Below are 26,566 nucleotides of genomic sequence, written 5' to 3'. Positions count from 1 at the left end.
TAATAAACAGTTGAATTAATTGATCAAACTCGTGACTTTAGTCATGACCTTGAAATGCGGTCAGGCATATATTAATATTTTTTTGAAACGATGATTCTACAATTGATGAAGGGACGGTAAGGGAAAGTAATGAAGATGGAAGTAATGAAGATGAAAGTAATGAAAGTAAAAACACGTTAGATTAAAACTTCTCGGCCGGTGGTTTCTACAGTAGGTGGAGGAAGAGGCACAATTTGTGTCTAAAAATACACCAACCCATGTCGCTATGGTTAACAAGGGGGGTTGTGCAGACTTCTTTTGTCCAGCGCCTCTGTGGTTCAAAGGTACATACACGGGTACCAGTGAGCGACACGCCCTGGCAGGTGTTGTGGGTTCAAATCCGGTTATAATCTCTGATTACAGCTTGGTTCGACCCATGCACCTTCCAGCATTGGACAAAAGATAGGAGTCACAACGACAACTTGTTAAGCATAGCTACCTATTACCCCCCCCCCCCTTCCTTTCCACTCTTTCCTCTTCATTCCCGAAAAAATCCTTCTTCATTACTTTCCATTACCGTCCCTTCATCAATTGTAGAATCATCGTTTCAAAAAAATATTAATAGTTGAATTAAGTTTCGAAAACCTATCGATTTCAATATGAGCATTTCCAGCTCAAAACGCTAAGAACCCATTTCTGACTCGACTATTTTTGATCGGAATGATTGGAATTGAAATGTGAAAATAGTTTCTTTCTAAATCTAATATTTCCACAGAGAACAAGTTCGAAAATTAATTGTGGTGAGAACTAATCGGCACCAAATTTAGAATTTGAGCTCTCTGATCTAAACTGAACAATCTAACAAAATTTGGTTCAAATCCGTGACGTGACGATTACACGGTTTTCGGATATTGACCCTAATACATAATTTTTAGATTTTACATTTGCATTAACTTGAGAACGGCTGGGCCTAAGAAACAGTTTTTATAACAATTTTGTTCAACGCACCATGCGTATACAATTTGATTTTGTTAGTTTTACAAAAAAAATACAAATTTCAACGGTTTATCAAAAAACATATCATAAAAAGTGTGCATAAGTAGTCTTCACCAGATTTTAGGGCATAATTTTAAAAAAATAACGCAAATAGGAGGAGACATTTTGAGAAAACTAAGATTTTATAACTGATTTTGCGAAGGTTTTTCTTTCCGTGTAATTTTTTCTGAAAATACACCTAATTGCCCACAACCTTCCATTTCCATTTCCATTTTAATCAAATAAGTAGTTTTAAAACATAATTGAAAAAATACTCTCATTTCTAAATACGTCTTTTCGAAAAGTTACTCTTGACGAAAAAGATTACGTTTTATGGAAAATGAGTTCTTGTGCAGTATCCAACATGTCAGCAAAACTTCATTCCAATTGAAAATCATCTAGACTAGCCAAATTGCTGTTTGAGCTGGAAATGCCTATATCAAATAACAAATAAGATGGTATAACAAAGGTTCCTTTCACCACTAGGTGGATTAAATCGGTTTTTTTTCATGTGTGAACTCATCAGTACTGTTGATCTATTGTATAACAGTGCCTGGTATAACATGTTCCGCATTTCTTTCAGTCATAATTACTATTGAGTCAGCTCAATAGCTTTCTATTAATTTTATACGAGCTTGTGTGCATTAGGTCAAAGTTTTCTCTACTTTACTCACCTCGTGTCTCACGTCAGTACTATAGCCAATATTAACCATCTCTGGTGCCTGCAGTATCAGGAGGTTTCAGGATCCGGATCAGGAGGAGGGTAGCATAGAATTCACCATGATGGAAGGGTAATTAATTGGGAAGGGTAACAAATTACCATTCAAACCTGATTGAACCAATCCAAAAGCATAAGAAAGTCGGCCCTTTATAATATCTGGAACAAATATATTGTTCTCAACCCTTTTTGAATACAGCTTATATTTTTCTCTAAATTTTTTTTTTATTTCCCTGGTAATGCTTGATAAGTTTTTTTGTTATGATGGTTATTTATTTAAAGTTTTACTAAGTAAGCAGATTCTGTATTTTAAGGCTAATACATCCTTTTCAAAGAAAATTTCTATTCTACCTTCGATAACGTCATATGGATCTTGTCTAGTGATGTCCGATTTTTCCAGTTAATCAATTAGTTAATAATCGATTACTTTTTGGATCGATCGGTTGTCCCCGACAGCAACAATAAGGATACTTTTGTCCATGCGACCCCACGCAGAAAGGCCGTTCAGTATGAAATTAAAGCAAAATGCATTTCTCAATACTGAATTAGCTTCGTAATTAATAGCTGATTTTATTTCAGTAATCTATCACGAATTTTTCTTAATGTTTTAATTATAAGTAGAGGTACTGCGGCGGTTTAAAAGTGTTGTCTTTTTATGAATCAATCAGCGGATGCTTTTATCACAGAAGTGAAAAGCAGTGATTGAAAGCAGTGATATAAAAAACTTTTTTTTAAAGCTTGAACTCTACTTCCGGCAGTATCTTCCGCAAATCACTGCGCGTATACAGAGTTTAGTATAGTATGCACTGCACTGTATTATTCATCTAGTATCGGTACATCACCCCTTTGGTTCGTTGCATGTTTCGTACTCATCATGCAGCCATCATCTTCCGCAGGAGGACGATTGAGCAAATCACCAGTTTTTCTTCACCATCACCACATTTCCAATGCTACTATCGCATGTCCGGCGTCAGTATCGCTCTCGCAGAGTGAAGGCTTTCAGCATTCTTGCAGTGTGTGCAGCATTGAGAACAATTACTGTGCTTTTTTCAATGGTTGGTTCAATGGATGGATGGAGGAAGAAGGGAGAACGAGCATTTGAGTTGTGCCCGGTGCCATTAGGAGGTGGCTCAATCGTTTGCCAGTGTTTCCATTTGCCGGGTAGGTTTTTATTGGAGCACAATTTCCTTGTGCCGCATTCACCTCGACGACGTTAGATCAAGTGTATAGTTTACTGCCACCTACACGTAACACGTAACGGTCGAAGGGAAATGTTTATTAAGTACGGCCCTACTAGTCAGCCAGCCAAGCCAGCGCCTGCGGTGTGTAAGTACGTTCCGTCCTGGGTACCAGCCGATGATCCGTGCTGTCCATACCGTGAAGGACGACGGACGGCTCAGCTACTGCGGTAGGTCAACATTTTTTCGACATAATGTCCTCGACACGTGTGTCCACCCGTGAAAGATTTCAATGTCACGGGCGAATCGAGCCGGACCGATGATGGTCGGATTGCTTTTCCTCCGGCTATGGTGCAATATCTTCAGTGTAGCAGTTTTGTAATAATTGCTGTCAAATTTTGAATTTTCGCCATAAATGGGTTTAAGCTTTTTATACTTTAAAAAGCTTTTGATTATCCACTGACATACTTGTATTTTAGTTACAAACAACAAACGGCACTGAAATTGTTGGAGGAAGAATTGCACTTAAAGTAGCATTTGAGTGCCGTTGGTGGTTTAGCCACTTGGGAAAAACGCTCCAGCGAATGAGTGATGCAAAAAGCATAAACCGCTACGCTCTACTGACAGCAATGAGTGTACCTTCAAATCCGCTGTTTTCCTACCTGAGCGATACGTTTCGGAATCTCCAATGAATGGTAAGTAAAGTAGGAAAAAAATCTCCAACATAAGTAGGGCTGAACAGAGAAGATATCAATAACTGCTATAATTAGATAGGTCGACAGAAACAGATAAATAAACAGCAGCAAAACTGGTGCAGTTTTTTGAACTCTGCTCGGGTCGAGCTGCCTGCCGTTGCTGTTCCGAAATCCACTTTTTTCGGAATTAGTATAACGGTGTTTTTGCTTGTGACCTCGTTAAACGATATGCCACTCACCACTAACTGGAATAGGTAACGCCCATCGGGAGGACCACCAAACGCCCCAGGAACCTGGGCAACTGGACCAGATAATAATTGATGGGTTTAGAAAAAAATGGCATTTGAAAGGTAACTACAGCCAGCGCTGTGAAAGTTTTTTTGCGCGTTTCCATAAATTCCATGCTTCCATGGAGAAGAGAAGGGTTTACTGATAATTTTGTATAATTATATTCGAGCGAATGAGAAAGAGAGAAGAGTTTTTTATTCATTTAAAAATCTAACGGTGGGTACATATTGAGCTGTTATGAATGCAACAATCCAAAACGTCATTACAACTTTTTACGCGGAATGGCTGATATAAGTTTGCCTTCGCTGCTGCAGGGTAAATTAAATTATATGAATGAAAAAAGTTTTTTATTCGAGTACATACAATCATTGAAGCTCTAGCAATTACGAAACTTGGAGTTATGGTTTCCACGAGTGATATTTTCAATCCGTCATCGATAATTAATTTACGAGCGCTAGATTGAATGCGAAGGATATGGTTGGCGACATGAACTAGGATAAAAATGTTATGCGCTCTCCACTCTAGTAATTTCCGTTTTATGGTATGATATAGTATCTGACTCTCCAATACATACATTTTTGGAAAAGAGAAGGGTTTAAAAGGTCATAAATCAATGCTTGATGCATTTTTAAAAACTCAGATGGTGGATGGCTAATAAATATTGCATTAAACCCTCGACAATGTAGACTTTCATTTTATTTTAAACATCGTAAGTCAATGTAACAATGGCGAATATAAGTCAATATTGCTGGGCATTTCACTGGTTAAAGCATCCGTCAAATTGGACTCCATGAGTATGTATGTATGTTCCGCCATAACTCTGGAACGCCTGAACCGTTCTCCACCAAACTTGAAATAAGTATTCCTTGGCATTGGGGAATGTTTACAACTTTCGAGTACAATTGGATTTAAAATCAGAATTGAAATTGGACTAGATATTTGACTTGGAACTGGACTAGAAATTGGACTTGACAACATAGGACATTAAATTAGTCTTGAATTTGAGAATCAAGATTATTAAACTGGAATTCGACTTAAAATTGGATTTGAAACTGAACTCAAATTTGTAGTAATTTGGACGGTAAGTTTTACTTGGAATTAAATATGAAATCTGACTTAAAATAGAATTTGAAATTGTACTTAAAATTTTGCTTAAAATTGTAGATTGTAAAATTAGACTTTGAATTGGGCTTGAAATTGGAATTAAAATTGGACGTAAATTGCACTTAAGATTAGACTTGGAATTATATTTGAAATTAGACTTGAAACTGGAATTCAAATTTTTCTGGAAATTGGAGGTAATATCAAAGTTTAAAATGGACTTGAATTTGTGCCCAAAATTGGACATGCAATTGGATTTAAAGTTGAACTTAACATTGGGCAATAAATTAGATTTGAATTTGTATCATGGACACGAATTTTTACTTGAAATTAGGATTGACATACAGTAATATTCCGATTTTGTCAGCTCCCGATTTTGTCTACGCCCGATTTTGTCACCCCCAACTTTATCAGCTTTTTATCCCGATTTTGTCAGCCTATAAATTTTGTTTAATTTTCGTGCTTTTAAACATAATTTATAACACTTTTCAGCCTGCTTAAAACTATTTTGATTCTCTGGGGATAGTTTTTGAATAAAATGATGCCTTCTTGCGAGTAATTTGGGGTCAAAATTAGGGTATTTTTATAGTAAATGTTCTATAGTTCCTAAACAAGCAAAGATAGAAGTATACTATATTCAGCAATGTTGTGTATTTTTACTATTTGTACAACTTTGTAAAACATGAAAAAGTCATACAACAACTATAAAAATAGCTAAAATAGAAAAACGTATTTAACCGATTTTTCATTTATGAGAAATAGGATTTTTCTATCTTTGCTGAAGAGATAGAAGGTTACTAGGTAGGATAGAAGGAAAAGTGTCTTCAGCAAAATTTCTTGTAATTATATGCTGTAAAACTTTGCAGAACACATCAATGTGTTATATTGAAACTGAAGAAAAATAATTTTTTTATTTCACTTTTAGGGGGATTAATCAAAAATTCGAATTCCGCTGGATGATAGAACTTTTAATTTTAAGAAAGTCTTCCAAAGGTTACATCAACCTAAAACCACGTTTTCCCGCTCAAAGCTAATGCGCACCAAAAAAGGTTCAGGACCAGTGGCTGTGCCCGGTTCATTGAGCTTTCGGTTAACCGATTGAGGGTTAAAATTGAATTTTTAGTAGAAGTCTTCGATATTGCAAGGTCTTAAGTCTTGAAATTTGAAAAAATCTTCGAAAAAAAATTCCCGATTTTGTCAGTTTCCCCATTTTATCAGCTCAAAATTCAACATGGGGCTGACAAAAGCGGAACATTACTGTAATACATTTTCCTCTCTTACGAATTTTACTTCTTTTCTGTTTCTTTTTCTCTCTATCCAATCCCGTTTTTTTTCATTTTTTGGTCCGCTTTTCTTCTTTTCTGTGCCGTTTTCTAAATTTTTGCTTTCATTTTTCTTGTTTTTGGTTTTATTTTTAGCTGTTCCGTGTTTTCTGTTTCTAGTTTTCTATTTTATCTCCCGTTCATCATCCTCTTTTCTCAGTTTTACCTTTTTCTATTTCTTTTTTTACTGTCTTATTTCCTACAAACCACCATTCTTTTATATTCCCTTGTTTTTAACATTTTCCTACATTCCTCTATCGGTTGTCTTTTGTTTGCTCCTTTTCTCTTTTGGTTTCTCTTGTTTTAAATAACGTTTTCCCTTTCTCGTCTCGTTTCTCCTCTTTTTTCTCGTTTTCCCAGCTTTTTTATCACATTTTTTTTTATTTTTTGTCCCTTTCCCCTTCTTTTTTCAATTTCCATCCGCTTTATCCCCTATCTCTTCCTTTCCTGTCCCGTTTTTCGCCTTTTTCAGTCCTGAATTTCCTTTTGTTTTTCCTTTTATGTTCCATATTTCGTCTCTTTTCTTCCAGTTTCAGGTCAATTTTTCCTCTTTTTGACTCTCTTTTTATTTTTTGACCCATTATTTTTTTGTTTTTGTTTTTCAAGTAACTAATTTTTGTTTTCGTCTGATCCGTTTTTCCTTTCACTATGGCATGCTTTTCCTCCTCTTCCGTCTCGTTCTGTTTTTCGTTTTATTCCGTTTGACTTCCGTTTTCATGTTTCTCTCCATTTTCCTCTTTTTCTGTTCTGGTTCCTCAGTTTTCCTGCTTTCATATTTTCCCCTTTTTATTTCTTTTTTTCTTTCTCGCTTTTTCCTATTTGTGCCGTTTGTTTTTTACCTTTTCTGTTTAGTTTGTCATCACAGACTTTCTCGCTTTCCTCATTTTCTTTATCGGTTTTCCTTCTCTTCTCTCATTTTTCTGGTTTTCTGTTCGGTTTACCCTCTGTCTATTCATTTTCCTCTTCTTTTGCTTCGTTTTCCTTTTTCCCCCTGTGTGCTTCTTTTCCACATTTTTTCGTTTCTTTCATGCCAATTTTTCTTGTTTTCCTTTCTCACATTTTTTTCTCTTTTTCTATCCCGTTTTTGACTCTTTCCATTTTAATTCTTCAGTAGCAGCCAGGAGAGACGGATTACCACTAGCATCATCGGTAATCCAGATGTTAATAAGCTAAGAAAATTTACTTACATTTTCATAAGAAACTGTTTGCTTTGCTTTTTGAAAATTTAATCATTTAAAGATAGCTCCGATTGTAGGTCCAATTTCAAGTCTAATTTAAATCCGATTTCAAATCCAAGAAAAGCAAAGCAATGGGTATAAACGTCCTTAAGAACTTGACCCTTCTTTATCGACAGACTTCGCAGCCGTTTATTAGAGTACAGGAAAACCTACGGGGCTAGTGTAAAGACCCTATTGACTCAAAAGCGGCACCGTCCAGTCGAGATTCGAACCTACGACGACTGGTTTGTTAGACCAGCATCGTACCTCGGAGCCAACTGGGCGGGCGGATTTCCAATCCAATTTATGTTAAATTTCAATCAACTATTTGAGTTTAATTTAAAATCATTATTCAAGTCCAATTTAAAAGTCAATTTCAAATAAAACTTTAAGTCCGGATTCAAATTATCCAAACCCAACCTCTTATCTAATAGCAAGTAAGTCCGGATTTAAGTCCAGATTCAAGTCTAATTTCAAAAACAAACTCATAGCCTCAGGCTGCGATTAAATGCCACCACATCTCTGTAAAATTTACGTAAAACAATCCTCAAGCTTTAACCCGGATATCCGAGATTTTTACTCCTATCGGTAAGGTAAATAGATCCACCATCTCACGATTACTTCATTTGGCTTTGAAAGTTCGATGCATACCATCCGTTTATGTCTAGGCCCGCCAGTGGTTGTTATCATTTATGTATAACTAGCTGACCCGACAAACTTCGTATTGCCACAAATTAACCTGTGTTGTACATAAATCATGAATCTCGGATGATCTTTGTCACAATCTCGAGTTTTGCAAGCCCCCCAGTGGGCGGCGCTTCCGACGGCGGGTCACCTGCAACACTCGCGACCGTCTCGTCCTGAATGATCTAGTGTTACTATAGATAGTTTTTGTGGTTTTGTATTGACTAATGTTTTATGGAAGAGTCTCGAATTTCTCGAGTTCGATTAGTTTTTGAGTTTCGCAAAAATTTCTGTTTTATTTGTATGAGAGTACACAGGGGTGAGAGGTCTCTAACTATCGTGAAATAAATTCAAGACTCCAAAATCTCCCGCATGCCAAGTTTGGTTCCATTTGCTTGATTAGTTCTCAAGTTATAAGGAAATTTGAATTTCATTTGTATGGGAGCTCCCCTCTTAAAAGGGGAAGGGGTTGTAATTCACCATAGAAAAAATTTCTGCCATCTAAAACTCCCACATGCCAAATTTGGGTCCATTTGATTGATTAGTTCTCGAGATAAGAGGAAATTTGCATTTCATTTGTATGGAAGCCCACCCTCTTAAAGGGGAGATGGGCCATAACTCGCTTTCTAAAGAAGAGAGGTCTCAATTCACCATAGAAAAAAATCTTGCGTCCAAAACCACTTACATGTCAAATTTGGTTCCATTTGCTTGATTAGTTCTCGAGTTATGAGGAAATTTGTTTTTCATTTGTATAGGAGCCCCCCCCCCCCCTCTTAAAGTGGGGAAATCCATAGAAAATATACCATAGAAAATATTCTTACCTACAAAAACACCCACATGATACATTTGGTTCCATTTACTTGATTAGTTCTAGAGTTATGAGGAAATTTGTATTTCGTTTGTATAGGAGCCCCCCCTCTTAAAGTTGGGAGGGGTGCTAATTCACCATAGAAAATATTCTTGCCCTCGAAAACTTTCACATGCCAAATTTGGTTTCATTTGCTTGATTAGCTCTCGAGTTATGAGGAAATTTGTATTTCATTTGTATAGGAGACCCCCCCCTAAAGTGAGGAGGGGTCCCAGTTCATCATAGTGTAGCTAATTAATTAAAACGATGTTTATTCGTGAGCTACTCGAATACTAATAATATATTTTTCAATGATTGTCAACCTTATATAAACTTCTACTCTAAGCTATGCCTACTATATCTCCTACAATAGAAAAAAATTTTGTCTCCAAAAACACCCACGTGTCAAATTTGGTTCCATTTGCTTGATTAGTTCTCGAGTTATGAGGAAATTTGTATTTCGTTTGTATAGGAGCCCCCCCCCCTCTTAAAGTGGGGAGGGGTTCTAATTCACCATAGAAAATATTCATGCCCTAGAAAACTTTCATGTGCCAAATTTGGTTCCATTTGCTTGATTAATTCTCGAGTTATGAGGAAATTTGCATTTCATTTGTATAGGAGCCCCCCTTCCTAAAGTGGGGAGGGGTCCCAATTCATCATAGAAAAAAATTTTGTCTCCAAAAACACCCACGTGCCAAATTTTGTTCCATTTGCTTGATTAGTTTTCGAGTTATGAGGAAATTTGTATTTCGTTTGTATAGGAGCCCCCCCTCTTAAAGTGGGGAGGGGTCCTTATTTACCATAGAAAATATTCTTGCCCTCGAAAACCTTCACATGCCAAATTTGGTTCCATTTGTTTGATTAGTTCTCGAGTTATGAAGAAATTTGTATGGAAGCCCCCCTTTTAAAGAGGAGAGGAGTTATAATTCCCCTTATAAAGAGGGGAGGGGTCTCAATTTACCATATAATAAATTCTTGTCACCGAAAACACCCACATGCCAAATTTTGTTCTATTTGCTTGATTAGTTGTCGAGTTATGCAGAAATTTGTGTTTCATTTGTATGGGAGCCCCCCCTCTTAGTGGGGGGAGGGGTTTCTAACCATCACTAAAACCTTTCCTGGCCCCAAAAAACCTCTACATGCATATTTTCATGCCGATTGGTTCAGTAGTTTTCGATTCTATAAGGAACATACGGACAGACAGACAGACAGAAATCCTTCTTTATAGGTATAGATAGAAAAATGAACGAGGGGTCAAGATGACTGCCTTGTGGAACTCCAGAGTTAACTAGAACCGCAGGGAATACATGATCACTAGTCCTGATCATGAAGGACCTGCATTAATTTTTAATCTGTCGAAGATGTGGAGCTTTTCTACATCCTCTTTACTACCAGCCTCAATGCGGCGCCTAAATTGTTCGAAATAATTGTGAATGGTTTGAAATTGTCCCGCACTAAGAACTATCAATTCAATGACACGAACCAGATCTATTCGTCTATAATAATCGTTTGGGATTCACTTCCGATGCACAATCCACCAACGGAAAACGAGCAACAAGTTGCTGTTATTTACACCGACTTAAAAGCAGTTTTCGGTCCAGTTAAATAGTGTGGAAAATCCCCCTTCTTAGAGTCCCACACGAAAATTATTTGCGTGGTTTTTTTTCTGCGTCTCACACAAACATTCGCAATCTATTCATTTCTAATTTGACACTGCTGTACGTCTCCTTGTTTGGCAAGCATATCTTCAATGCATTGGTCATTAGTGGATAATTAATGTTCAAACATGAATTTGCGTAGAACTCGTAAAACTGCTGTAAAGCACAATTTACAACAGTATTTTTTCTCGTGGGTCTTGATGCTTCCAAATACATATATGGTCAAATGACTAAAGTCGCAACTAAACGATAAACTAGAGTGTAAAACTCGAGTCCTGTATTTCATTGGCGGTTACCACTAAATGTGAAGTTCCCCAAAGCAGCATCGTGGAACTTGTATTTTTCTTATTGCTTTTCACTGATATTACTGTGAGTTGGCTGCAATGCAAAGCACCCCCTCGGGGGTACAGTAATCACTAGGTATGTTATCACCGAATCTTAATAGTAATGCTCCTTTTTACTAACTTTTTATCCTATAATAATCTGTAAGTTAATATTCAGGAAACTTATATTATAGATTATAGAGATGCTTGCAATTTGGCTGTAGGTAACTGATAAACCCAGCGTAAAGATAAAATTCCTGTGGTTACAGCAATTCCAGGGGTGATTTTCAATTGTGGCATCAACACCAACACATTCAAAATGGAACCATGCATTACAGGTGTCGCAAGCAACCATCTCCTCAGTGTCGGGAGATTTGCATATTTCACAATTAACCTCCAATTCTATTGGGTCGATTTCTCTGGGAACTTTGCTCATGGTTAATGAAGCGCAAGCAGCGAATTTCTTAAAGTCTGTTATCACCGAATCTTAATAGCAATGCTCCTTTTTTTAATGCATGTAGCTCTAAGCTGAAATTTATTTTAACTCAATAATTTGTTCTTTTTTTGCCCTTCGCGCGTCTTCACTAGTTAACCTACGAGCATATTCTTTCTCCTGGTATTCTTGAATTTGTTGACGTACACGATCATACAAAGAAGGATCTCGACTTAGACGTCTTTCGAGTGATTGAAGTCGACCAAATGCCATAGGATAACTGTTTGGGAAATTAACGTTAACATCCCGCCAAAGAAGTCCCGTCTCAAATCCGCCCGAAATTCGTCTTGTTGTATTTTTCAGTAACTGCTTGGCCCTTCTATCTTCATCCGATTCCGGGTGCGGATATTTCGATGTAATTCCGGATTCGTCTAATGTAAGATATTCTCGAATGATATCGTTCAGCTCTTGATCCGGGTTGACAGCATAGTCAAAATGAAAATTGCATACAGTGCGCGGTGAATACGACTCAGCATCGCCGCCGTAAATACTCCACCCGAGGCGACACTTCGTAGCTATCGGATTTCCGTTATAACCTTCTCTGATTTTTAAGGGAACAGTTAAATGGAGGTTTTGCAGTCCAATGAGCAATTTTGGTTGGACATTTTCATAATCATCCACCGGGAGGCCTTTCAGGTGGGAAAACTGTTTTGTTATGTCTATGTGTTTGTCTATGTGTTTTTGTGTTTGTAAAATCCTCGATCCACCCCTTCCTATTCCTTCTGTTTTCCTTCCCGTCCTCATCAGGTAAATGATGACACGGGCAAGATGGGCAAGGTACAAATCTTCCACACGATTGTGAAGAACGTGCTGCTCGAGCCACAAATGCTGATACCTGATACCTGTATCTACCACAAGCATGCATTGCAATATTTTCTTGGAAGCCCGTACTATTAACATCTATAGAAAACTTTCTATGTAACACCACCCTAACCATGGTGCAGGTAATAACTTTATTATCTAGATAAATTGAGTTAGGTCTCATTACCAAGCCCAAATATTGACTGACACTGTTCATGACTAGCTCGTTCACAGCAGCGTTCTGTCACGTACCGTAGCGGTGCATTGCGGTCCATTCAGCCGCCTCAGGTGCAACGGAGAGAACCGCTAACCTTCAGCGCACGAGCTTCAAACGACATTATCAACCAAACATCGTTGTTGTTTGTTCCGTGAAGCAAGGCTGAAGTATCGTCCGCTGATACTGCCTCAGTCGAAGTATGGTTGGTTGGTTGGTTCGTTGAATGTCATTTCACTCATCTGTTAGCATCCTCGCTTTCCACCCTTGTTGTCACCCATCAGTCAACGATTGTAAAATGTTATTAATTTACACAAAATTCATTTTATACCTGTAGCGAATAATGCGCTCTGGTGTTTCTCTGGAAATGACAATCTCATCTCAGCGTCGACAATGCGGCGCACAGATAGGTAGGCAATCTCCCCGGCATGATGTATTTAATCATGATAAAACGCCACACAAACGTGTGCGCACACTGACTGGCTGGTTGTTCACGTGAGTTCGGTTGTGTTGTAATTCGCACCTATCCTAACGACGCCGACACGGAACGGACCGCCATCAGCACACAGGTGTACGCGATTACAGTCGACAACACAGGAGGACAGGGTAGGTCGAAATTGTTCGGTCACTGTCAAGTGTGCGATCGGTATGGTCGGCAATTGCCAGCGGCAGTGTCAAGCTCTTCTGAAAGCAACAAGAGTCGTCAGTCGAGGGATGAGGATATGGGGAGGTATGACATTTCAAATTAAAAATCGCCGTATCACAGGCGCCAACCACCCTCTCATAATCGGATGCCATCGTCATTAACGCTTCATCGCAACCGAAAGGAAATTGCAGCGAATTGAATTACCGCGCGTTCGTCGAGTGGCGCTGATTGTCGCGCCTGTTTCGCGCGCATTGAATGCCAGCGAGCTTTAAATCCATGGAATTCAATGTAAAGTTCAATTCGGTGCAGCGAAAGTGTGCTACATCAGAGGATGATGATAATGACGGGCGGAAAAGTTCAATTGCATGAAAAAAAAAATGAAAGTAAAATGGTTGTTGATAAAAGTTGCCGGCCGTAAAACAATGCCGGTCAATAGTTCAACGAGATGCGGTTGTGTAATGTTATTTGAGTGAAGCTCGTGTGAAAAATTGAATTTTTAAACCTATGGGAACGAACCGTCAATGATGAACGTTTTTCCAAACTGACCACGGTCAGATGATGGGAACTAGTTTAACACTGGATACGATAAAAATTAATTGTAAAACACTATCATGCTGGTTTTGCGGTTAGGTCTGTTGCTACAACCCTTTTTCGGTTGAACACATTTGCTTACAAAAAACTGAAAGAGCCTTTCTCGATGAACCATTAATGATTACGACGGCAGTTTTCAAATCAAAGCTCGTAAGTCAGCCATGACGTGGAAGTTAAATGTATTCTATGAATGCCTTTTGTATTTGATTCCCTCTCGAGACACTTTCACAAAAGGGGTGGAAAAAAAATAAAAAAAAAATAACGATAACTGATATGAGCATCTCCAGCCCGCACAGGAAGATAACGTCATTGCACCTAAAAACATTTGATGACACCCATTGATTCCCAATCGAGTTGAGAAAGACGTTCAACCAAATGAAACGTGTATAAGATAAGGTTCTACAATGTGAAACACTGCTTGTTATATTCTTCAAGCCGGTACTAAATTACCATATTTGATTGCTGCCTTTTTTCGTGAATCCTTTTTGAATGAACAATTATCGAACACTTTAAAAAGTGTCGAAAATTTCGACTCAAAGTATAATTAATTAGTATAATCTATAATAAGGGTGAACGTCTGCCCGTCTGTCTTTCATAAAGCTCTTCTATAAACCGAAGCAACAAAATGATCAAGAGTTACTTTAAACTTGAAAGTGTGGGAAAGTTTTCCTACTCCGACACTCAATCAAGGATAATTAGCAGTGTTTGCTCATTCCATAGCGATACTGAAAAAGAACGAAGTGTGGAATGTAGAAAAACACACCTGAATGATATTCAATAGATTAAAGTACTGGTCGTAGTGATAATGTCCATGAGAAAAAAACCATCGCTTCTGCTTTTCAGAGCGATATAATACAAAATAAAATTATCAATAGATGAAAAATGAAAAAATAGATAAAATCAAGCATTCTCAATAATTAATTAGCTAATGACTCTAACAACCTAATCATGCAAAGCTAATGCGTTCAAGTCAAGTACTTTTGTATCAATGGGATACGAGTAAATGGCAGGTGAGTAATTCTCGCTGAAACGGAGCCACTACTGACACGAGGTGTTCAAATCTTGGAACTTATGCGCTTAATTGGTTGAAAATGATTAAAAAATAAGAATTACACTTTTAATACCTCGATACAGTGGACTCCTTGTTCGTCAAGGGGCTTAATAGTTTCAAAAAAAAGTTGAATTTTGAGCAAACCTATATCATATGATATTGCATAAATTTGCCATGAAAAAACTAACAAATGGCCCGTCTCTGTAAAGAAGAAGAACAGGCCTTTCACAAATGGGGTAAAAAAAATTTGACGGCCACCTTGGATTTGGTCGCCATATTGGATTTTATTAAAAAATCGCCGCTTTCACCATGAGCCCGCCCCAACCGATTTTCATTTTAAGACCACCATTGAAAAGCTGAGAAAAAATGCTGTAAAAAACATTCATAAAATTAGGTAAGTATATGACATTAACTGAATAAAACAACTAGTTATTTGCAGGAAGGTTCATAATTTTCATATAATTATTGTGATATTTCCAAAATTTGCTATGAAACAAACTACAAACGACACGGTTTTGTAAAGAGGAGTGATAGGTCTTATAAACGCAGTGAAAAAAATTGGCGGCCATCATGGATTTGGCCGCCAAGTTGGATTTTATCAAAAAATCGCCATTTTCGGCATGACCCCCCCAACCGATTTTAATTTCAAGACCACTTGATGAATGTTTCTTATAGCATTTTTTCTCAGCTTTCCAATGGTGGTCTTAAAATGAAAATCGGTTCGGGGGCTCATGGTGAAAATGGCAATTTTTTGATAAAATCCAATATGGCGACCAAATCCAAGATGGCCGCCAAAAATTTTGTTACTCCATTTGAAAGCCCTATTCTTCTTCTTTACAGAACCAGGCCATTTGTTAGTTGTTTCATGGCAAATTTATGTAATATCAATATGCAATTTTTTTGAAACTATTAAGCCCATTGACGAACGAGGGGTCCACTATTTCGAGGTTATAAAAGTGTAATTCTTATTTTTTAACCATTTTCAACCAATTAAGCGCAAAAGTTCCAATATTTGAACACCTCGTGTCAGTAGTGCCCCCGTTTCAGCGAGAATTACTCAGGTACAAACGATGACGGGCATTTTTCATTGTTTTTTGATGTGTGATGTGTTTTTCTGTATTCGGCACTTTGTTCTTTTCCTCTCATTGTATACAGTAAGCCTTTTGGAAAGTTACGTGACAAATGTATATGTATAGTTATGGAGAAGTGAGCATGGGATGAAGGCGAGCAAACTTAAAATTTCTTTCGACTGTTAATTAAAAAATTCGGCTGTACAACAGTCTCAATTTTTTTGCCATTCCCGAAGAAAAACACTTTTTGATCTTTGAGTGTTTCAGTCCCAGTTACTACTACAACTGAGTATACTATCTATAATCGTAAAATACTTTCTCTTCTCGAGGTACGATGCTGGACTAACAAGACAGTCGCCGTATGTTCGTATCTCGGCTAGGCGGTGTTGCTAGATAAAGTCAGTAGGATTTTTGCACTAGCCCCGTAACTGTCCTGTACTGTAACAGCCGGCCGTGAAGTCTGTCGATAAAGAAAGGTCAAGTCTTAGAAAGACGTTTAAACCCACAGCTTTGCTATCTCTGTTTCCCCCTGTTCTCTCTGTCTCTCTCATAATTTTTCTCCGTCTATTACATTATTTTTCACTGCTTCTCACATTATTTCTCTCTATCTCTCATATTTTAGGCAAAGTTGCAGCTATTGTAGGCCCCTCTAGGAGAGATTTTAGGCAAAGTTGCAGTTATTGTAGGCCCCTCTAGGAGAGACTTAGCCCCCCCTCGAAAAAAGAAACCTGGCCGGCCAAATAAAATGGTCGAAAAAAATGCCGAGGGCTTTAGCCCCCCTAGAAATGAGCGCTAGTTCCGCCAATGCTTATTAGGCCAGTTTGTACTGCGCATATCAAGGGCAACTACACACAGAATAAAAACTTTAATGCTGTTTTTGGAGTCATGAGTTAGTGGACGTAAGACCGTTAGTGCATACAGTAAAACAGGCTGTAATGATCCAGTCAATTAGACAAAATAACAGATGTACGACAAAAAATTTTCAATGACAATTTTCCCTGAAGAAGACTAAAAATATACAGCCGAAACGTTAGAAAGATTACAGAATCTGTTTTAATTCTAATGAATTGACAGCCAATAAAAACGAGAATATCAAATTTTACAGTCGACAAAACAGATATAGTGTCCTAGTTCTGTGCCGTAAGTAAGTAAAAGTGACAATGCTCATGCTGAACAGAATGATCTCTTGAATAATAACATCCTGCCTAAACGATATCCGGGTTAGTACACCAAATTCGTGAGGCATGCTCCATGACGGATCAGATGTTTACCCTGCGTCAGTTACTAGACAAGTTCCGGGAGTGCAACTTGCAGCTTCAACATCTGTTGGTGGACTTTAAAACGGCGTATGATTCAGTCAAACGAAATTGTAACTGTGTTAAAACTTGATTCCAACGTAACTTGTTAAGCTGATTCGTGTGAGGCTGGAAAGATCAAAACCATGCGTAGGAATAGAGGGTGAAATCTCGGCCGCTCTCGTGATTTTGAAAGGCCTGAAGCAAAAGGATACATTCGCCTGCCAACTATTCAACAGTCCCTTGGAATGAAAGACAATCGTGGACAGGAACATAGATAGTCCCATCATGAGATCTCACAGGGCTTCTTGGTTTTGCAGATGACGTCGATATGATCAGAACCTACTGCAGAGCAGTGGAAGAAGCATTTAAAACTTTTAAATTGGAAGCAACGAGATTGAGACTCACTTCTTTTAGTATTAACAAACACTGCCAAAACGAATTACATGGTTACTGGCAGGGAATGTCGGAGTCCAAATGGTGTTGGTGCCGAGGTGGAATTGGATGGAAACAATAGGGCGTAATGGAAGAATCCGTGTACTTATGTATCCAAGTAGCACACTTTTGTCATTTCTGATCGTTGCAACCTACTACTAGTTTATAACATCTGTGCTAAGTAGGGTACGCTCGTGACATATGACAATGCCATAAACTGCGAAGTAATCGGGTGTACTAAGCATTACATAGCTAGCTGAGGTCTCGTAGCTCTCAAATATCCGGAGGATATTTCCATACAGTTTGGAGTTGAAAAAAATTGGGTGCTGGATGCGATGAAATGTAATTACCGTACCTTTGCTCACAATTAGATAGTTCAGCTGGCACCAGTTCACAAAGACGTCCAATAAAATTTGCAGCCAGCGACAATCGTCGATTAATTTGAGTGAACTAATTTGAGGTCATAAGACTTGAAGCAAAGATCCGATTTTGCTTCCTTGTGTCAGTGTAAACTGTGTCCATCTTAGGACGGTCTTACCGGTAACACCGGCAGTACAGAAAACGGCCAACTTTTGGATACTTAAATACCGGTTTTAGACATGCAAAAACCCGGTATTTTTTAGAATCTGCTTACTATTCCGGTTTTTATATTTTAAATATGGTTGCTCTGATCAACAAAGAACTATGAATGATTTTTCTTTTTCTATGAAACTGTTTTTTTGCGCAACATATCTTGTTCATAGAATCAGACAGGAGAATATATCATATTTTGGAAAAGGAGGAAGTGCCTGATGCAAAGAATGATCAATTGAATGTACCGGAAAGTTTCAATATAGACCCAAAATAAATCAGGGCTTTCGGTTGGTACCTGAATGTTTTATTTATTTATTTATATTCTTCCAACCTGAATGGTCTTGATGGATTGGACTGGATGGGAAAAATACAGGCAGCGATAGGTTTGTTGAAACTGAATCTTGTACGGTGTAGTCGAGGGCGAAGTAATTCAGCAGAACGAAACAAACGTTGAGGAGCACGAAAGTCCATCAAGGAAAGGCTATTCGGATTCGGAGAATCGAGTTCTCCATTCAGCGTCTTGGCAACAAACATGGCTTGCTGGACTTTCCTCCGATGTTTAAATGTATTAAGGCCTATAAGCCTACACCGATCAGGGTGAGATGGTAAGTTCGCAGGATCACACCAGAGTACATCACGTAATGCCGAATAAACCTTTTCTGCACTCGTTCGATTCTCGAAGTCCAGGCAACTGGGTAAGGAGTAAAGATCAGACATGCATTTTTTAACAGTGGTCTTATCAAAGAGCAGTACAGTGCTTTTAGACAGTATAAGTTCCTAAAATTCCATCCAATTTTGGAGATAAAACCTAGTTCTCGGGTTGCCTTCGAGATGATACACGAGTGGTTCATGTTGAAATTAAGTTTTGCATCAAGAACAATTCCCAGATCGTTAACATGTTTGACCCTTTTGAGAACCTGGACATCAATATCAATCTGACATGTTCCAGTACTAACGATGAGCCAGTTCTTGCGACACCAGTTAACAAAGATATCCAGTAGCTTTTGCAGATTGCGACAGTCTTCAATGGATCGTACAGCTAGAAACAATTTCAGATCGTCCGCGTACACTAACTTACAGCCATCCCTCAGAAATAATGCCAAGTCGTTGAAGTACAGCCCGAACAGCAATGACCCCATATTGCTGCCTTGTGGTACACCCGATTTGTTTTAGCTGTACACGAAGTGTTCGATCGCAGCTCAAACTCAAACGAACTCAGCTATTCTATAAAATGTTGTGATGCATGGTGCATCAAGTCGAGAAAGCTTTCATAAAAGTATTCGATAGTCTATTCGGTCAAACGCTGCTTTCAAGTCGGTATAAATTATATCAATTTGAGCTTTCTGCTCTAGATGCAAGATGCAAGTCGCCGTGAAATCCAGCAGATTAGTGCTAACGAATCGTCCTGGCATAAATCCGTGTTGGTCAACAGAAATATAGCTTTTCGTATGCGAAAGAACAACAGAGCTTACTATTATTTGGAATAGCTTACAGGACGCAGAGAGGCTGGTAATGCCACGATAGTTCCTTATATTGTTTCGGTCACTACTTTTGAAAACCGGAAGCATATAAGATTGCTTCCAAATAGTTGAAGATTTTGCTTGCTCAAACGGTTTGCTTTACTAACTAAACTACAGGCTACAGCCGACGTCAATTTATATCAATCCTAACGAGTCTTATTGTATTGAAAACATTGAAAAAACTCTTAGCATTATTTTTCTATCAAATAATAATCAGAAAAAAAAATCACGAAATGCGAAAAAGGATTAAAATTACACGAACTAAAGTTTATTCCTTCAGTCACAAGCTATTCCCATATCAGCTCAGCTAGAGCCCTATATGAACTTGCAAAGTTAAGATAACCAACTCCGGCTATGGTAAAGTACCATAAGCATCAGCGCCTATATATAGTACCACAGGGCGACGGTCACTATCACGATGACGGCGAGCTGATGGTAAATAGATAGATAGTAGCGTTTCCCAGCTCACGCATCTATTATATTGCGATCGATTTTCGACCAACGACTGCCTATTTATCAGCAGTAGACCGATAACACCGATAACCCTGGCTGCGGACTGATTACATATGTTTTCGTCCCTCGGGTTCAATGCTATAGTATACCTCTTACTCTAAAACATCTATCCTAGTCGCAGTAAATTAGAAGTGCACATAGTTTGAACACCGCGAAAATCAGGTTTCTGACTAATACCCATCCGGTCCAGTACCCTCCACCTAGCTCCTGGTAGCCAACTTTGAAGGCATTCCACACTATAACATAGTCATGTTTGCACTGAATCTCTCAGAGCTCGAACAAAACTGGGTACCAAAGACTCACCTTTTTCTGCTGCGATTTCGCTGCCGTTGTAGTTTATTACTGCAGTTTTGCAAACCAGTTCTTCTGTGTTCATGGACCGCCACGCCACGTGTTTTGTTGTAGACGCAGTCGAAAAACCGGCCCGGAGAATTGCAAAACTGCCGGCACTAGGATGGCTGGTTGCGGTACGGGCAACGCGGCACGGGAGGGAACGACAGGAAACTAGTTTGCAATCAACAAAAGCCGCTCCGAGACGAGGTCAATCTCCGCGGGTCTACTACTGCTGCTGCTGCTGCTGCAATCGATCTAATAGGGGGCACTCCTTGTGTCTCTGCAATCTGAACCGTGAACGGGATCAGCCAACGGTACACAGCAACAGAAACTTTCGTTTTTAAACACAAATTACACACTTCGGGCCGTGTTGTTGTTGTTGTTGTTTGTTGCTGTTGCTGCTGTTGTTGTAACATCCAACCCAATCGCGGATCACTAACTCTCTCACACACTTGATTGCTGCTTTAAGGCGAAAGCACTTCTACATTCACGCAGCTGAACGACAAAACCCAACCGATCTCGATACAATTGCACTCTTTTTTTTGTATGTTGCTTGGCTGCAATTTTCCGCTCCACGCTTTTTTCTTTCTGTATTACCTCACACAATTTGCCTGCAACGTACAATATTTTGCTTTGCGAACAATCACTTTTGCACTTTACGTTTCGCCCATTTTTCCTGACAGCAACAACAACACACAGGTAGTGGCAGCTTCACCAATAACAATAAAAAACTGCATGCACACATGAACAGATCACTGGTTCTTCAGCGAGTACCCACAGTACACGGTCGTCGTCGTCGTCGCTGCAGAACGTCCTCCGGGTCCCGGTGCAAAGTTTTTGCACGGCGAAAAATTCGACCGTCGTCGTCGGTGTCTTTTTACCGGAGCAGCGTTGGCGTAGTATCCGGGTCACACCACAACTTCTGCGCTGGGTTCAGCTCGGTGGATAATCTCAAAAAACCTGAAAAGTAAAAGACAGAGAAGGGAAAAGGGAATTCCTCATTATAACAAAGTTCACTCGTGGGTCGAAGCAGCAACCCGCCCAACCGGGGCGGGAAAACAAGCAGAAACCGATTGCAAACATACTTTCGGAAGTATTTCATCAGATGACTTATGTGCACATATAGGTACCGCCGTCGTGTACCATTAACTTCTTGGGAAAACGGAATGAGAGTAAGCTAACAAACCGCTGTGCAACATACGGTTAGAATTTCCCTCCCCGAAACAAAAAGAGTTTAATGGCAATGATTCAACCTGAGTACCTTTATGTTGTTGTTGGAACATGTTGGATTTTGCACTTTACGATTCTGGCTGAAGTTTCATGGGAAAATCCAATCTGGTTTATATACCCACCGAACATGTGTAGGTAGCAAAATACTGTTAAAACTTTTTACTTTCATTTTTTTGTTGAAAAATGCTTCTGGAATTCAAAATGAACTTTTAGGAAGAAAGACCTACATTTCAGGATCAGAATGCATCGCTTTTTCGATGCAACGATTGTTTTGTGAAAACATCTATCTTAAAACCACATTTATCATGTTACACATATGAACTCCAACTTAAACAAGCATGATTGACGAAGTCAAAACTGTATTTACTTTTAACTGGATATTTTAGCGATTTGAGTGGAGGAGAAACTACCGGAGGAGTGGATACAAGGTGTGATTTGTACCATCTAAAAAAAAGGTCAATCGGATGGATTTTGATACGTCGTCTATTCCCACTAGCAAGAAAATTCATAGGGCAGTATCAGGCAGGCTTTATGAGTGCCCGTGCCACTGGTGAACAAATTTTCACTCTCCGACAAATACTCCAGAAATGTCAGGAGTACACCATGCTCACACATCATATTTCCGTGGATTTCAGAGCAGCATACGATACAGTCGAGCGTGAAGAGCCATGGCACTTAATGCACGAGAACAGGTTTCCGGAAAAACTGACACGGCTGATCAAAGCTACCCTAGAGCAAGTCATGTGTTTGTGCAGTGAAATCCATTCTCTTTAATTTAATATGATTTTGAAGAAATCATATTTTTTAATTTCAGATTTTGATTCTGCAGTCTTTTGGGACGATTCAAATATGACGTCCACCAAATTTCTGCTTTTTTAGACCCCCCCTCCTCCCTCTGTCCGATTGTGTCACAAAACTCAACCTCCCCCCCCCCTTTGGACGTCACACAAACTCAAAATAAAAATGAAAAGCGTGTTGAAAGTAAAAAGTGGTTTATAAAAATAGCTTAACCTTTTAAGAGTTAGTATATGATTAAAAAAAATATAGAAAAAAACAATTAATAACAAATAATAACTGCGACCAAGGTCTCTAACAACATTCAATTGCAAATTGTTACAAATCAATGAAGAAATGAAGCTTTGGTTTCAATTGAAGTAGCACGGCTTCGCTTCAAAACAAGCTTCAATCTGCGTCGGCGAAACAGCTTTCACTACATCGTGACGATAGCTTTTAGAGTTCATTGTACTTTTCTATCCAATATTTAGTAAAAAGCTAGAAACTTTGATTGCAAATGAACTGAGATTAATTTACATATATCCTTCAATGTAACGCGTGGTCTATTTAGTTAACATTGACAAATTGTGCCTGACTTTCAAGCGCGGTCAGCTGGAACGATAAGTTCGAAGATCGAAATAAATCGATGAGTGATTAATGACTGAGAAACATATTTTTGCTGCCTTTTGATGAAAATGCAATTTTTTCGACGGATGTCACATTTGCCTAGACCCCCTCCCCCCTTTGTCACAATCTGTCACAAAATTGACAACCCCCTCCTCCCATAAGCAATGGACGTCATTGTTGAATGATCCCTTTCCGCTTATTTTGATACTAAATTTGTAATGATCTGACCACGGGAAGTGGCCGAAAAACGATCATACACATAAGCATTCCAGTGCGGCGTGGAACAACTTCGGCGGAATAAAACGCCGCTCCTGAAAAACCATGATTTTTAAACTTTATGTACTTTTTTCTCAGAAACTACACAACGTATTGGAACAAACTTTTTTTGTTTTGTTGGTAGTAGTTTGGCAAAGACTTTTATAACTTTTGAGGTTTGTAATTGAAACAAAGCCTGAGAAAAATGAAAAACAAGAAAAAGAAATGGCTGAAAAAATAAAATTTTGTCTTCTTTTTCTTTTGTCTCAATGAAATTTTTAGTCATTCATGTCCCCTTAAGAATCCCACCGGCTCGACCGCGTTGATGTCGACTTGCGTGTGTAAGACGTTCAACGTATTGGTGACGAATACCCCAGGACCGAGTACTGTGGATAGGAATTCTTGATATGGCAAGGGCCACCCCGGCTCTCGGCTGGTAGAAGTAAATAAGTAAAGTAAGTGGAATTCATATAGCAATTTTCAGCGGCCTGACAGATTCGAATCCGATGTCAGGTAAACCCTCTTTATCTGTTTAACTTATTTGAGATTCAACTCTTTTTTATAATTTTTGATATTTTATATTTCTTCCTTTTTTTTGTAATTCATTATTGTTTATTTTTTATTTTCTAATTTTATTCTCTAGTTTTTTGTCTGCCTCCTGGTTTCTACATTTTTTTTTTATTTCTTTATATTTCTGGTCTTAATGTTAAACTTTATTCTTTATGATTTTACATTTATACTATTAATATTTCATTTTGGTAAAGGGGGGAAGTGTCTAATACGAAGAATGATTGGATGAAATGGGAAATTTCGATGTAGACCAAAAATATATTGGGTGGTACAATGGCAGGTGAGACTCGCATACACTTTCTGTCGGTTGATACCCGACAGTTTCACTCACTAAACTACTGCCGCCCGTTATATTAGGAAGCCTAATACCTAGCTTTGTTTTATTCTACCAATACTATTATTCCCGTATACGTACCACAGGAGTTAGGAGAATTTAATTTCCAGTACTGTCAAATTAATCAAAATTGAGTTGAAGTGAATGAGCAATATCTAGGGAACAGGCACAATTTGTGTCTACAAATAACTCATCGCGCCAGTCGGGTATGAAAGGGGTAAGGCAATGAAGATGCGCCCAACATAGCTCTAGCCAACCCAAGTTCCTATCTAGCACCTCCACGTGGTCATACCCGGTAATGCTCTTTCATTAAGATTGAGTAGCTAAGCTAGGAGGTGCGATGCTACGTGGATCCCGGCTGCCTGATATCAAAATCGTCGGTTTGGGCAGACGACTGATCCACCCAGCCCCATTAATAGGTAAGTCCCAACATATATTCTAATGATTTGTTTCGTTCTAGCTCTTCAAAAACCTACTATGCAATGGAAACATCGACCGTAAAACTTGCTAATAACGTACATATGTACGTACAAATGATGGCATCATTATGATGCAACTATATCTGATGCAAAGGACTGCTGGTGACCTCGTTCTATTTTTATCCATATTAATTTCATTTCATTATATATCATGTGATATATTCATTATATGCATTAAATCATAAATTCATGAATACAGAGGCAACATATGACTGGAAGACTGGAGGATGGAGTAAGGAGTCAACCGGAATCACTAGGAGGAAATTTCTGAAGGTCTGAAACAATATTTATGTTGCACTCTTCGAACAAACAAACCATCACGTGGGTTAAAGCTGGTACAGCGAAATTGATTGTTACATGGAAGGATCCTAATGCTGAATTTCCTTCCAATTCTTATAATCCCGGAATGCGCACAAGTGTCTCTGCTTGTGGGTCCGCCCAATCCCTTCCGGTCCTTCTACAACAGCTTTAATGTGAAATTCATTTGACAATCAAATTTGGATCTACGGTAAGTCTATCCACATACACTGGCAGGACCTTGAACTGATGATGGATTCCCATACATACATATAACTCATCGCGCCAGTGTTGGCGGAGTTTAAAGTACGTCGCGCGATTAGTAAGGCGGTTGTAGATTTTCCTTTTTGTCCAGTCCGCTGTGGTTCAAAGATTCACCAATATCTGCGATCCACAGGGCCTTGGGGAAAAGTTGGGTTCGAACTCGGTTATAATTGATTCCCATTATAGCTTTAAACGTTACACAAATTTAACACGTTGCTTTTTACCTTATTTTCCCACTCTTTCCCGTTCACGTCTTGTCTCGCCCTGAGATACGACCAACATCTGTGTTACCTTCATCAGCACTTTCTGAAGACCATTATAAAACTGCCTTCTGACCAAGTGGACCACTCCCCAGAATGTTTTCATAACCTCTATAAGAATTAGGTTATAAGCTCAAGTAACCGTATCACTCTGCTGAAAGCAGCAATAAACTCGATTGAAATTTCGCTGCTTGACAGCCACTGCCATAAAGCTTTTCGCTTTCCGCTCTGGTAAAAGCTAAATCAGTTCGCCAGCTTTGTCAACTTGAAAAGTTAAAGTTGTACCGTCAGATCATTCTGATCGATTTGGTTTACAGCGACCATAATAAAATATCCCATAGGATAATTAATAAATTTTGAGCAACCGTAGTATGTTTGCAGCATATGCGCATTAAATTTTATCGTGCATTTTAATATAGATGGTGGATAAAATTAACGCGCCATTGAAATTTTTCAATTTACGACAACTGATTATTTTAACGAAATAAATATATTCAGCTAGTCATTCTCAATTTCTAGCAAATTCATTTTAGTTGCCTCATGTGACAGGAAAAACGATTGATTATAACTTTCTTTGTGCAAAACACTTTGCTTTGATGAATTTTTATTTGCGAGCTAAAATAAAATACTAGAATATGCCAACATGTGGCCCCGCATAAAAGAATTATTTTTGTGTTGAACTTCCGTATTCTTCATAATAGCAGCAAAAAACTTTATGATCAGGGTGCTACCGTTTTAGAAGCTTTATAAAACTATCAGATTTCTAACGGATTCACAAGCAACCGCGATAAGTTCAATTTTGATTGGTGCGCCAGTTTGTATTGCTACGCCACACTTATGGTATTTAACTTCAAAGATTCCGTTTTTTAATTAAAATTTTTTATATTTTAATATTT

General features: G+C 38.5%; 1 protein-coding gene across 4 annotated transcripts in view; it reads right to left on the bottom strand.

Moving 5' to 3' along the window:
• The window catches only part of LOC128738433 (protein phosphatase 1 regulatory subunit 16A), a 301,989-nt gene that overhangs the window by 243,149 nt on the left and 32,274 nt on the right, over window positions 1-26,566 (bottom strand). For all 4 annotated transcript variants that reach the window (XM_053833554.1, XM_053833555.1, XM_053833557.1 and 1 more), the window contains exon 2: window positions 20,551-21,540. The gene's annotated coding sequence lies outside the window, so the exon portion shown is untranslated. The remainder of the gene's footprint in view (window positions 1-20,550; window positions 21,541-26,566) is intronic.

The sequence above is a fragment of the Sabethes cyaneus genome, chromosome 2 (genome assembly GCF_943734655.1).
Source record: "Sabethes cyaneus chromosome 2, idSabCyanKW18_F2, whole genome shotgun sequence".
Classification (NCBI taxonomy): Eukaryota; Metazoa; Arthropoda; class Insecta; order Diptera; family Culicidae; genus Sabethes; species Sabethes cyaneus.
Note: the sequence above shows the minus strand (reverse complement) of the source record. Positions and strands in the feature narration are given on the sequence as shown.